Genomic DNA, 13,367 nt, shown 5'->3' on the forward strand with positions numbered 1-13,367 from the left:
AACATCAACATGACTCTGACGAGTACAGAAGTAAAATTGTGGTATATAAATAAATAATACCGGATCTATTTTTGAATAAATGAATGAATAACAGATAGCTCAATAAAATAAGAGTCAAGATTCGAGGTAGTAGGAGTTTCTGCAGGTTTATTACAGCATAAGGACAGGATCAGGACAACCTGCATAGGATGACCCAGCAGCTGCTGGGGCTTGGTCTGGGATGAGCGCGCTAACTTTTAATAACAATACATCAACTTATATACATAGCGCAAACACATAGCATTACATTGCAGTAGGCGTAGCAGTGGGTGGAGCAGAAGGCGTGACGCGTAGCAGTCGCGAGAGATAACAGTAAAAGTAGGTGTAACTGGGAGTATACATAGACATGTGATGCAAACGTAACAGAATATGTCATGAATGGGCGGAAACATAGGAGGGGGCTACCTAAGGAGCCGGGACCTCTAACCTAATGGTGCGCGAAAACTGGCAATGACGTATTACTAGGAGAAGCTGGGGGCTACGAACTCTGTGCTAGGAGCAGAGACTAGAGTCTGGAGGGTCGGAGCGACATGTACCTAAACCCTATCTGGTATCTAATGTTTAGAGAACATGTTGATATAAACTAGGAGTCATGAGGGGAAAAGCTAACTTGATTCTAAGACTGGACCATGCATTATTCTACATGTAGTGTGTGATGAAGAATATTAAATGACCATTAATACAGTATTTCTCTAACGTGGAGCCGAATAGGCTAGACAATGACGGAAACTATTGATGCAGTTCAGTGGCTTAGGAATGCAAAGAAGGAGGACTGAACTGATAACTGGAACTATAACATACTTTTGGCAGACTCGAAGGCAGAGCCAGGCTGCACCGGGCACTGCGAGGCAGGAAGTAAGTGAAGGGTCGAGGATACAGGTGGGGGCTGTATCGCTCCTCAGCGAGGCTTTCAGGAGACAGGAGCTGAATCTGATGTCCGGGCCCTTTTGAGGCCTGGAAACGGGGACTTTACAATGGAATAACGTGCATACTGAGAAACGTGGCAACATTACTTTACATAGGCCTGATATTCGTAGTATTCACGAGGACTGGAAAATGTCATACCAGAGGTGGACACAACTATAATTGCGTCATTAATCAGACATGGGGAATAACATATGCATATTGGTCATGCACACATAACATATGATGGATGAGGCGTAGGGACACAGAACATGGCAAAATTTACTTTTCCACATTCCCTCCTTGTCACTACGTTTCCATCAGGAAACATCAATTTTCATGATACCATCTATCATTTCATACAGTATCATTTGCTCGTCTCGAATTGTCTTGGAACGGGATTTAGAACGGGGCTTGGGACTAGGAATACAAGAGGTAGCACAAATGCCGCAAATCGCAGGGCCACATTGTATACAGAGGCAGCAGCTAAATATGATCGCTACTGCAATACCTAGAAAGGACAGGACTTTCCATCCCCATGCGGAAATTATATTCCAGAACCAACCGGACCATGTCCAGGTGCCTGGATCTTGGTGTAACAGATGGGCAATTTTATGGAGTCTGGTTATAGCTGAATAAACAGACGGCGCGTTATTTGGAATGAAAATGCAGCAACTAGATCCGATGACTCTACAGGCCCCGCCCCTATCGGCCAGTATGACGTCAAGGACGAGACGATTTTGCAAAACGACAAATCTCATAGCAGATTGTTCTTCGGTTAAGTTACCTAGAGCAGAGGCAGTCTCATTTACTACAGCTTCAAGGGTTCTTGTTAACCTACGAATTAGTTTACTATTCTGGACAGGTCCTACAAAGAAGAAGAAACCTTTATTGAAATCTGTATACTGTTCTAGAGTAGTTTCAGTATAATCGACAATTGGGGACTCCCTTCTATGTCTAATGTGTACTAGATGTGTGTTTCTGTGATAATCAGATGGGGCTAGGAAAACAGGTGGCAGTAGGAAAGCAATGTAACAGGTTCCCTCCCAATCGAGGGGCAGACGGACATATGCAGTTTGACCACAAACAAAATATGAATGACGTGAAGCTTTAAAATTAGATTTCCCACTGTCACTATACTGGATAACAGTAGTACATTCACTATGACCTACATGTATGGAACCATAACTACGGACACATAATTCGCCTTTGACTGGTAGTACTGAAATAGCAGGTAAATCTGGCGTAGTATCAGACTGAACATTCAGGACCATGAAATTCGACGAATAATTACCTAAATTATAAACTTCATTTTCTAGATCTAAACCTGTTCTGTGGGGGAGACCTTGCTTGTCTGGAAAACATGTACTGTTAAGAAAAGACATATCTGTTGAGGATGACGTTAACGTGGACCATGCTCCACACGAACCATTATGTGAGAATGGATAAGGAAAGAGTGGCAGAACTCCCTTCGGTGTCTGGAAAGGGGGGAGTCGACCACACACCCAACAATTAGTAGCATTGCTGGTCTGGTGTGAATAATGTAACATACGGATAAATGTGTTGTTGCGCATAGCGAGGCGGTATGAATATTCGTGAGGAGGCAGATCACTAAACGTGTGCTCTACTGTAGCATTAGCAGACATATTAGCATGAGGAACTGGAAAATACAGATAGAACGCATAGCTGGTGCAGGAAATCAAAATGCTGATGAATAATATGAAACTCAGAAAAACGATACATTGAATTGAACTTCGACTGACTCTCTCACTATGGGGGTCTATTTTATACATATCAGAAACAGTCTAACCGTTTCACCTAGGGGAGGACTTATACAATCAAACTGACTGACTTATTTTACTAGACCTGAGCTTTAACTTATACTCCTGTTGCGGAGTTTTCTCTAACAAGGGAGGGGTTGTAATAATGTCTTTTGCGGGACAGTCCTTTAAAACAATGTTTTGGCAGTCTTTCGAATCCTGGGAAATGTTTTTAGAAACAGATTTCAATCCTTTAAAAAGTTTAACATGAGAAAGGTGGATCCATCCTTTTCTGCCTTCCAACTTGACGGCAGTACGGGTGGTCAAGAGGACCTGACGTGGCTCCTTCCAACGTGGTTCCAGCGGACTTGATCTGTCAAAATTTCTGATCATCACCAAGGAGCCTGGAACGATTTCATGCGGTGCCACCTCGGTATTGTCTGGAAAGGCGGCAGCAACCTGTGAACGACATGAGTTGAGGGCAGACATCAAGGAAGCTAGGTAATCTGTCAGCATATTACATGAAACATCGGTAATACTTCGGGGTCTAGGAGTACCCCACATGTTAGGGGGGCGGCCGAATACGACCTCATACGGGGACAGACCTGATCTGGAATGTGCAACCATGCGCATATAAAACAAAGCGACTGGCAGAGCTACTAGCCAGTCCACACCTTTTTCTTTACAGACTTTTGCAATTCGGATTTTCAGAGTCTGATTATGTCTCTCTACGAGACCGGCTGCTTCAGGATGGCGTACACAATGGAACTTCCACTGGTACCCTAACAAAAGGGAAACGTGCTTCATCAGTTCAGATGAGAATGGCTGGCCGTTATCAGAATATACGACTCTAGGGAGTCCATACCTAGGGAAAAATTCACGAACCAACTGTTTGGCAGTGGTCGCGGCTGTGTAATCTGGGACTGGATATGCTTCTGTCCACCTGGACAAAGCGCATACTACTACAAGGACATACTTGAAACCTCGACATCGCTCCATCTGAATATAATCCATCTGGAGGACCTCAAAAGGGTGGTCAGGAGGCTGGAAACCACCTCGTTCCACCGGAACACTTTTACCTGGGTTAAACTGGCAACATATCATACAGGTACGGACTTTCTGCTTGGCTGCAGCTCGTAAATGCTTGTTGAACCAAATGTTCTGGATACTGTCTAACATAGCTTTTTCTCCTAAATGTGCTGGACTATGTGCGGTATTGATAATGACTTGAACCATAGAATCGGGGAGAAACCATGTGGCTCTACCCTTCGTTAACCATCCTTGATCTGTCTGGACCCCTCCTTGTTCATACCATTTCTTGATTTCATCGGGAGTAGCATGTAACTGGATATCTATGACATCTTGAGTAGGGTCCTTAACTGTCATGCATGTAGTCGGATCTGGAGTATGTGTCTGATTAACTGGAATGTCTGGAGTCTGTGCTGTAAGCTTAGCTGTGTGGTCTGCTAGATCGTTACCTTGGGAAATAATGTCAGTAACTTTCGTATGTGCTTTGCACTTCATGATAGCAATAGATGTCGGTAAATGTATGGCATCTAACAGGGCTTGAATAAGGAGACCATGCTGAATCTTGGTTCCATGAGAAGTCATGAAACCTCTCTCCTGCCAGAGCACTCCGAAGTCGTGTACAACTCCGAATGCGTAACGTGAATCTGTGTAAACATTAACTTTCAGGTTCTTGGCGTGTATACAGGCTTGTGTCAGGGCGACTAGCTCTGCTGCTTGAGCGGACAGGGTATCAATACGGTGTGTTTCAATAACTTCGGTGTCAGTAGTTACTGCATATGCTGCGACTAGTTCTCCTGTACTAGTTCTCATACACGAACCATCCACATAAAGTGTCAGGTCGGGATCTGGTAACGGAATGTCTGTCAGGTCTTGTCTTGGCTTTGTCGTAATATTAACTACTTCCACACAATCATGTGGGTCTGGATTTGAATTAACTGATGGTAACAGTGTAGCAGGATTCAGGACGTTGCAGCGTCTGATTTCTATGTGTGGCTGGAACAGTGTCAATTCATAACCTGTTAAACGTGCAATTGTCAAGTGCTGAGTTTGTGTTCGGTTTAAAAGAACTTCTACTGAATGTGGGACTTGTACTGTCAGGGAATGTCCTAAAACTATGGAATCACTTTGTCTGATAGCTAGTGCTGTGGCTGCAACTGACTTGAGGCACGCAGGCAAAGCCTGGGCGACTGGATCTAGTGTGCTCGAAAAATAAGCACAGGGCTTGTATTGTCCTGCTTGATCTTGTGTGAGAACAGATAATGCTGTACCTTCGCGTTCAGTAACGAAAAGTGTAAAAGGCTTACTGTAGTTCGGTGTGGCTAGAACTGGAGCTTGACATAGGGCTTTCTTTAACTCATTGAAACTAAGTGTATGTTCAGATGTCCAAGGGAGGACAGTCGATACGGCTGCCTCCTGTGTCGTTAACTGTATCAGTGGCTTGGCTAGAAATGCATACTGGGGAATCCATTGCCTACAATAAGAAGTAAGGCCGATAAAGGCACGTACCTCCTTCTGGGTTCTGGGCTGGGGAAGACTCGCTATTAACTGGATACGGTCGGGTGTCAACTGCCTACCCCTCTTGGACAGCAAGTGTCCTAAGTATACCACTTGCTGGACACAGAATTGAAGCTTCGAAGGTGACACCTTGTGCCCCATCTCGGCTAGGAAATACAGAACTGTAAGGGATGCTCGTTCGCAGTCACGTTCAGAACGGGCTGTGATCAGTAGATCATCGACATACTGGAGCAGGGCAGTGTCAGTTGGCATGTGAATGTTGTCTAGTTGTCTCTTGAGTGCTTGACTGTAAATACTAGGGCTTTCTGTGAAACCTTGAGGAGCGCGTGTAAACATATAGCTCCTTCCGCTTAAACAAAATCCGAAAAGAAACTGGCTGTCCGGATGAATGGGAACACTAAAAAATGCATTCTTGAGGTCAATGACAGTGAAAAACATGGCTTCGGAATCAATAGCAGTTAACAGGGAAGAGATGTCTGGAACAACTGGGTACTGAGGAATAATACATTTATTAAGCTCTCGTAAATCAATCACTAATCGATATACTGGGGGTGCATTTGGATCAGTACGTTTCATGACTGGAATGATCGGAGAATTGCATACATTGGAGTCAGTTTCTACAACTACTCCTTGAGCCATGAGCTCGTCAATAATTTTGGATAAGGCTGCTACAGCCTCGGGTGGCAATCTGTACTGTCTGATTCGGGGTAACACTACGCCTGGTTTGAGAGTCACACGATGGGGTGTGATTTGCATGTAACCTACATCAGTTGGACCTTGCGCCCATAAGTGCTGTGGAACATTAGACAATCTTGAATCAAAATCTCGTAATACATAGTGACCCTTAAAGTCACGTAGGAACAATCGTATTCCCTCTGGGGAACAGCAAATAACTGCACCTAATTCTTTCAGTGTCTTTATGCCTAATAGGTTTTCTGGACATGACTTAGTAAGTAACAGATCAGTAGTACGGGACAATGGACCTACTTCTAGAGTGACTGGCTTTGATATCTCATTAACTATTGGCTTTCCTGAAAATCCAAGGGAAACATTTCTTGAGCCTGAGAGTGGAGCCCCTGGAACTTCGGCGTGACTAATTGTGGTCCTACTTGCCCCTGTATCGATCAAAAACTTTCTGTCTTTCCCTAATACTCGACTATGAACATAGGGACCTTCTTGATCTACAGGTATCTCGATGAGAGGCAAGCCTACCTCCCTCTCTAGGCTGTTTCATGAATATGGCTGATACTCTGGATACTCTGTCTGAGCATACTGGTACATCTGCGATGTAACGTGCTGTGTTGCAGCAATAGGCTGCGGTGCGGAAACTGTCTGTGGTGCATTCTGTGACTGAGGAATCTGTGAAACTTGTTCTTGTCTAGGCGGACGTGGTCTTTCTTTAGTCTTACCAGTAGCTATGTTATGTTTCAGAACTGCACACTCGTTTATAAAATGACCTGGCTGTTTACAATAATTGCAGTTCCCTTTAACGGGAGCTGCAGGATGACTGGCTTGATTCGGACCCCTCTTCTGACTGTCTTGAGGAACAGATTGTGCAACTAGCACTTTCATTTTCGTGTCTTTCATACGTTTTCTTTCGTGTTCTTGCTCTTCTCTGATTCTATTCTGGTGATACTGGAGCATCTGGAGCATCTGGGACGGAGTATTTGCTTGCCAGGTGCTTTCGACTTTCAAAACTCGATTTTTAATTTGTGGACTTGAATTCTCGACTAATTTGGTAACGAAAAGGTGAGGGTATGACTCACTACTTGTCTTGAGACCACTATTAATACTGAAACATTTCTCAAATCTAGAATAAAAATCACTAATATCTTCATCTTGTTTCTGTTTACAGGCTGAGATTGCATCCCAGTCTTCTTTTCTCGTTGTCAATAATCTGGGTAAAACTTGAATCAATAATTCTGGTAATTCTTTACATTTATCTCCAAGACCGGTACCTGGTACTCGTGCCTTGTCTTCAGCTTCTAGAACTGCCCAATCGATCTTTTTCTCTCCCACCTCCCATTCCTTTTCCTTTAACTTTTCATACACCCCTGCGGGTAACAGGACCTTTAACATTTTAATGATATCTGGGTAAGTGTATTCTCCCATACGGAGCATGTCTTTTAATTCTCTATGGAACCCGGCTGGATCTTTGTCATGACAGGGAATTAATTTCTTCATTTCAAGAAGTTCCATCTTTGAAATCGGAGTGTATACAAACACTCGTTGCATTACGCCACCCGCCCCTTGGACTGGGTGGACTTCTCGTAACGGATTCTGTCTGTCTATGTAAAATGATTTACTTTCTGGGGGTGAGACATGAACAAAATGCGGATTCAGGAACGTTCTATACTTGTGACGCTGTTCTAGAATGACACTCATTAAATCGGTACCTAGACCTCTCCATCTATACTGGAGTAACTCGTTCAGGATATCATGCAACGGACCTGGATCAGAATGTTGACCCTCATACAGAGTAATGAGGTGCTGGATCATATACATACCCACCAGTCGTTGCTCGGCTGGGGGCAGTTTCAGAAACATTTGTGCCACTATTTCGTCTGGAAAAGTGGTAGAATCAGTAATCCATCGGACTGCTGATCGGGCTAGTTCTTGTTCATGCATGGTACTTAACTCACTATAACCGATTCGTGATTTCAGAATGTGATCGGTAGCTTGAAATACTTGTTCTAGAGAACCTTGTTCTGGTGCTGGATGATGAAAAATAGACTTGTGTTCTAGACGTAAATGGCGATCCGGAAATCTAGATTTTCCTACATACGCTATTCTGGCGGAATTCTCGTCTTCCTCTTCAGGATCAGAGATACTTTCTTTCTCGCTTACTTGTGCTGCTTTACGCTGGTCGTGTAATCTTATTATTTCTTTACGAATTTTCTTGTACATACTCTCCATGGCACCGACGGTCTTGTGCTTACCCTCGGCTATATTATCACTCCACCTTGTCAGGATTCTCATTTCGGCAGAATCTTTAGACGGGTAATCTTGTTCTCTTATTAGACAATTGATCAGGAACTTTAATATCATGAGCTGGATCTCGGCTTTCCTTTGAGACATAATCTCGCCAATACTTTCTGGATCATCCCCTGTACGGATGAAACGATATATTCTGTCTAGATCTTCTTTCATATTCGGCAAGGTGACTAGATACTCGGTCACTCTCCTTACACGTAAGGAATATAAAACCATATTATATTCGCCTGGAACTGGATCATAGACACATTCGTTAAGGGTTTGCCTGATTTCTGTAACAGACTGATGTTTGGGCGTGCGCTGTAACGCTTGAGCATGTAATTCGAGTAATGTTAAACGCTTGTGTGGCGGCGGGGTTTGAGGAAGACCTCCTCCTGCGACCCCTAAACTGGAATCGTCGATTGACATTCTTCGTGCTGACAGGGTCGGTAGTTGTAACGTGGGCTGGACTTGTATGGCGGACTGGACCGGGGGAGCTGTTAAGGGCACCCCGGTGTCTGAAGGAGCAGGAAGTGCCTGATTTACAGGGACTGGCGGAGCGCGAACAGGATTTGCATATTCTGGGACTGTGTCGTCCAAGTAGGACGAAATAAAAATATCAGCTGCGGTCGGTTTGTGACGTAGCTTGGTCGGAACTAATGGTGGCGGGAAATTACTAGATGCCTCTGGGGTCGCTTTTGGCACACCTTCGGCAAGAAGAGGATACATACCCTTAATGAGGGCATGCCTCTGTCTGTCTGACTGTTCGGCTTTGACTTGTTCACCTATCTCGATTAATTCTCTTTCTTGGGCTCGTTCCTGGGATTCTCTACTTAACTCTGACTTTCTGACTTCTTTCTCGGTTCTTCTATGAGCTTCCTTACGCCATAACTCGATGGCATCTTTCTGTGACTGTCTGGCTTTCTTTTTCCATAATGCTTCTTCCACTCGCATGATACATTCGGCATCCCATGTACCCGATACGGGCCATCTATACTTTTCTTCTAACTGTTTGGTATACTCTACCCATAAATCTAGATACATTATGGCGCTTATGCCATGTTTCTGATACATAAAGTGACCTGGACTGTCCCTGGGCGGGACAGGAACCGCTTCCTCTAACAGACCCTTTCTAGTTTTTATCTGACGTAACTTGGAAAAGAGCGGCATGACTGAACTGTAATCTGGACACAATACAATACACAATGAAAACACAAAATCACATCACACTCATACCACAACATTAAAATACATAAAGAACATTATAAATAACAGTTCGAACAGAATATTACCTGAAAAACTGAGAACAGAAACAGAACAGAATTTCTCGAGAACGGAACAGACTAGAATTACTGGATGCACTGCTGTAACAGTACGGAACATACCGGTCCCATAAAGGGACGCATCAAGACCCGTATCCACCTAGGTGAACACTTCGTTTGTGAGTCTGGGCACCACCAACCCACGGACCAGGAGTCAATTTAGATTGGTCCTGTCTAGATACTACCCCAGCAATGGTACTCACCGGGCAGCACGGAACGGAAGGCCTCGGACTGGACTGGACGACGGACGACGAACTTCGGACTTCAGTTACAGGTGGGCCTCCGGATACCTCGGACCTTGGACTCTCGGCTTGGGCTCTGGTCGGGACTCGCCGCGTTCCTCCACCGTCTCGTTTGGATGCTGGACCGCCTCCTCCGTCTCCTCCGTGGGCCTGAGGGATACTTGGAGCAGAAATATCTGCCAGTGCACGGTATGGTTCCGTCACGACTGCAGAGGGTCAGGGGGTCGGCGTGGCTTCACCGACGCGTGGGGAAAGGGCAAGTCCCTGTTCGGGCGCCATTATGTGGTATATAAATAAATAATACCGGATCTATTTTTGAATAAATGAATGAATAACAGATAGCTCAATAAAATAAGAGTCAAGATTCGAGGTAGTAGGAGTTTCTGCAGGTTTATTACAGCATAAGGACAGGATCAGGACAACCTGCATAGGATGACCCAGCAGCTGCTGGGGCTTGGTCTGGGATGAGCGCGCTAACTTTTAATAACAATACATCAACTTATATACATAGCGCAAACACATAGCATTACATTGCAGTAGGCGTAGCAGTGGGTGGAGCAGAAGGCGTGACGCGTAGCAGTCGCGAGAGATAACAGTAAAAGTAGGTGTAACTGGGAGTATACATAGACATGTGATGCAAACGTAACAGAATATGTCATGAATGGGCGGAAACATAGGAGGGGGCTACCTAAGGAGCCGGGACCTCTAACCTAATGGTGCGCGAAAACTGGCAATGACGTATTACTAGGAGAAGCTGGGGGCTACGAACTCTGTGCTAGGAGCAGAGACTAGAGTCTGGAGGGTCGGAGCGACATGTACCTAAACCCTATCTGGTATCTAATGTTTAGAGAACATGTTGATATAAACTAGGAGTCATGAGGGGAAAAGCTAACTTGATTCTAAGACTGGACCATGCATTATTCTACATGTAGTGTGTGATGAAGAATATTAAATGACCATTAATACAGTATTTCTCTAACGTGGAGCCGAATAGGCTAGACAATGACGGAAACTATTGATGCAGTTCAGTGGCTTAGGAATGCAAAGAAGGAGGACTGAACTGATAACTGGAACTATAACATACTTTTGGCAGACTCGAAGGCAGAGCCAGGCTGCACCGGGCACTGCGAGGCAGGAAGTAAGTGAAGGGTCGAGGATACAGGTGGGGGCTGTATCGCTCCTCAGCGAGGCTTTCAGGAGACAGGAGCTGAATCTGATGTCCGGGCCCTTTTGAGGCCTGGAAACGGGGACTTTACAATGGAATAACGTGCATACTGAGAAACGTGGCAACATTACTTTACATAGGCCTGATATTCGTAGTATTCACGAGGACTGGAAAATGTCATACCAGAGGTGGACACAACTATAATTGCGTCATTAATCAGACATGGGGAATAACATATGCATATTGGTCATGCACACATAACATATGATGGATGAGGCGTAGGGACACAGAACATGGCAAAATTTACTTTTCCACAAAATGGTACCATTTCAACGTTCCTAATACCTCATAAGCTTCTGAGAGGACGCATGTAATAAATATATTTATTTTTCTGGAAAAGTAAGAGTGGACATTGGTTTGCACCTCAGATGGGACTCGAACCCACAATCCCTGGCTTAGGAGGCCAGTGCCTTATCCATTAGGCCACTGAGGCACAGATACATACCAGCAATCTAGAGGCATTATTTAAATGTATTCAATCGTCCAACACTGGTGTCTGCACACAGGACATTTCTCAGTTCTCTCCATAAGTAAACTTCCCATTTTCATCCTCTTCCATCCCCGACTTTAACACTCTGTTCTGTGCTATAATGGATACTCTGCATTTGTAGCAAGTGGAGAGAAATTGGAGGAGAACCATTTTCGAATCAACACTACTTCTTCCATGGATGCTTTTCTTAATAAACTGGGCTTTGACAGTGGTATGAAGCCGTCCTTGTCTTCAGCAGGACACAGAAACAGGCACCAAGTCTACTAACCAAGTTCACCCAAACTCTGCAACTTAATAGACCAGTGCTTTACAAATTAGCCATCTGTGTCATCAGCAAAGGCAGCCAATGTGCCAATCCTTTATAATTCTTCTTAGTACTTTTCTTTCTCGTAGGCAAAATTAGAACTTTAACTGCACAAATCATACAGATTTTACACTTGAAGCACTACATGAACACATACTTACACACCTTGCAGTTCATCTACACACACTTAAGCTAAAACCCATTCTGTCAAGTCAAAATTCTGCAAACCTAGTACATATTCAGTACATGTACATAGAAGCACTTTTTAATGCCAGTTAAATGCACTAGATTTTAGACTGAAGATGCAATCTAAATGACTGTGCAGTATGTACTCCACTTTATTATTAATTAGGAATAAGAACATGATGTCTATAAGAGTATTGGAAGAGCCTGCTTCCATTCTGAATGGAAACCTGAATTGTGTGACCATTGGCAAAATCTGACCACGAAGGGACTCGAACCCTCAATCTTCTGATCCGAAGTCAGACGCCTTATCCATTAGGCCACGTGGTCATGTGTCCTGCTGCATTTATTTTTATACTGTAGGTGGTATGCAAGGTTGGAAAATATATTATTTATAGGTATTTAGGTTTACAAACCATTGTGGGTTTTTTTCAGCTCCTTTCAATTAAGTCACTTTTTTGGAATTTATATAATGAGAATGTCACCAGTACGATAAGCTATTGTTTTCATTTTTGCATTTAAACCTCTTTCTTCGTGAGATTAAAGCTCAGTTTATGCTTTATACAGCTCTGGATGTTTCCAGAAGTGGAGAGAAACGGTTTTGAAAGTAGTACAAACTGCTCCTTCCTGGATATTCCAATTTACACACACTCAAAGGTTGTATACATTTCATGAATCCTGACTTGCCCTATTCAAGTAGCTGAAAGCCTTTCACCACCTCTAGGAACAACAGTTACACCAATCCAATTCAAATAATTTTTTCCAAAGGAATATCTTCTGCCGGGTCAAAAATACATCTGACAAAGATAGGTGTTTAAAAATCTACTTTGTAGTTTCAGAACATCAACATGACTCTGAAGAGTACAGAAGTAAAATGGTACCATTTCAAAGTTCCTAATACCTCATAAGCTTCTGAGAGGAAGCATGTAATAAATATATTTATTTTTCTGGAAAGGTTAGAGTGGACATTGGTTTGCACCTCAGATGGGGCCCGAACCCACAATCCCTGGCTTAAGAGGCCAGTGACTTATCCATTAGGCCACTGAGGCACAGATAAATGCAAGCATTCTAGAGGCATTATTTAAATGTATTCAATCGTCCAACACTGGTGTCGGCATACAGGATATTTCTCAGTTCTCTCCATAAGTAAACTTCCCATTTTCATCCTCTTCCATCCCCGACTTTAACACTCTGTTCTGTGCTAAAATGGAGACTCTGTATTTCTAGCAAGTGGAGAGAAATTGGAGGAGAACCATTTTCGAATCAACACTTCTTCTTCCATGGATGCTTTTCTCAATAAACTGGACTTTGACAGTGGTATCAAGCCGTCCTTGTCTTCAGCAGGACACAGAAACAGGCACCAAGTCTACTAACCAAGTTCA

At 43.7% G+C, this 13,367-nt stretch overlaps 2 non-coding genes across 2 annotated transcripts; both read right to left on the reverse strand.

The window, feature by feature from the left end:
- Positions 1-11,368: 11,368 nt before the first annotated feature.
- TRNAR-CCU (transfer RNA arginine (anticodon CCU)) lies at positions 11,369-11,441 on the reverse strand. The gene has a single exon. It is a non-coding gene; the product is annotated as a tRNA-Arg (tRNA).
- Positions 11,442-12,242: 801 nt separating this feature from the next.
- Positions 12,243-12,315, reverse strand: TRNAR-UCG (transfer RNA arginine (anticodon UCG)). Its single transcript has one exon. It is a non-coding gene; the product is annotated as a tRNA-Arg (tRNA).
- Positions 12,316-13,367: the final 1,052 nt, after the last annotated feature.

This window comes from Lissotriton helveticus, chromosome 5_1 (genome assembly GCF_964261635.1).
Source record: "Lissotriton helveticus chromosome 5_1, aLisHel1.1, whole genome shotgun sequence".
NCBI classification, from domain to species: Eukaryota; Metazoa; Chordata; class Amphibia; order Caudata; family Salamandridae; genus Lissotriton; species Lissotriton helveticus.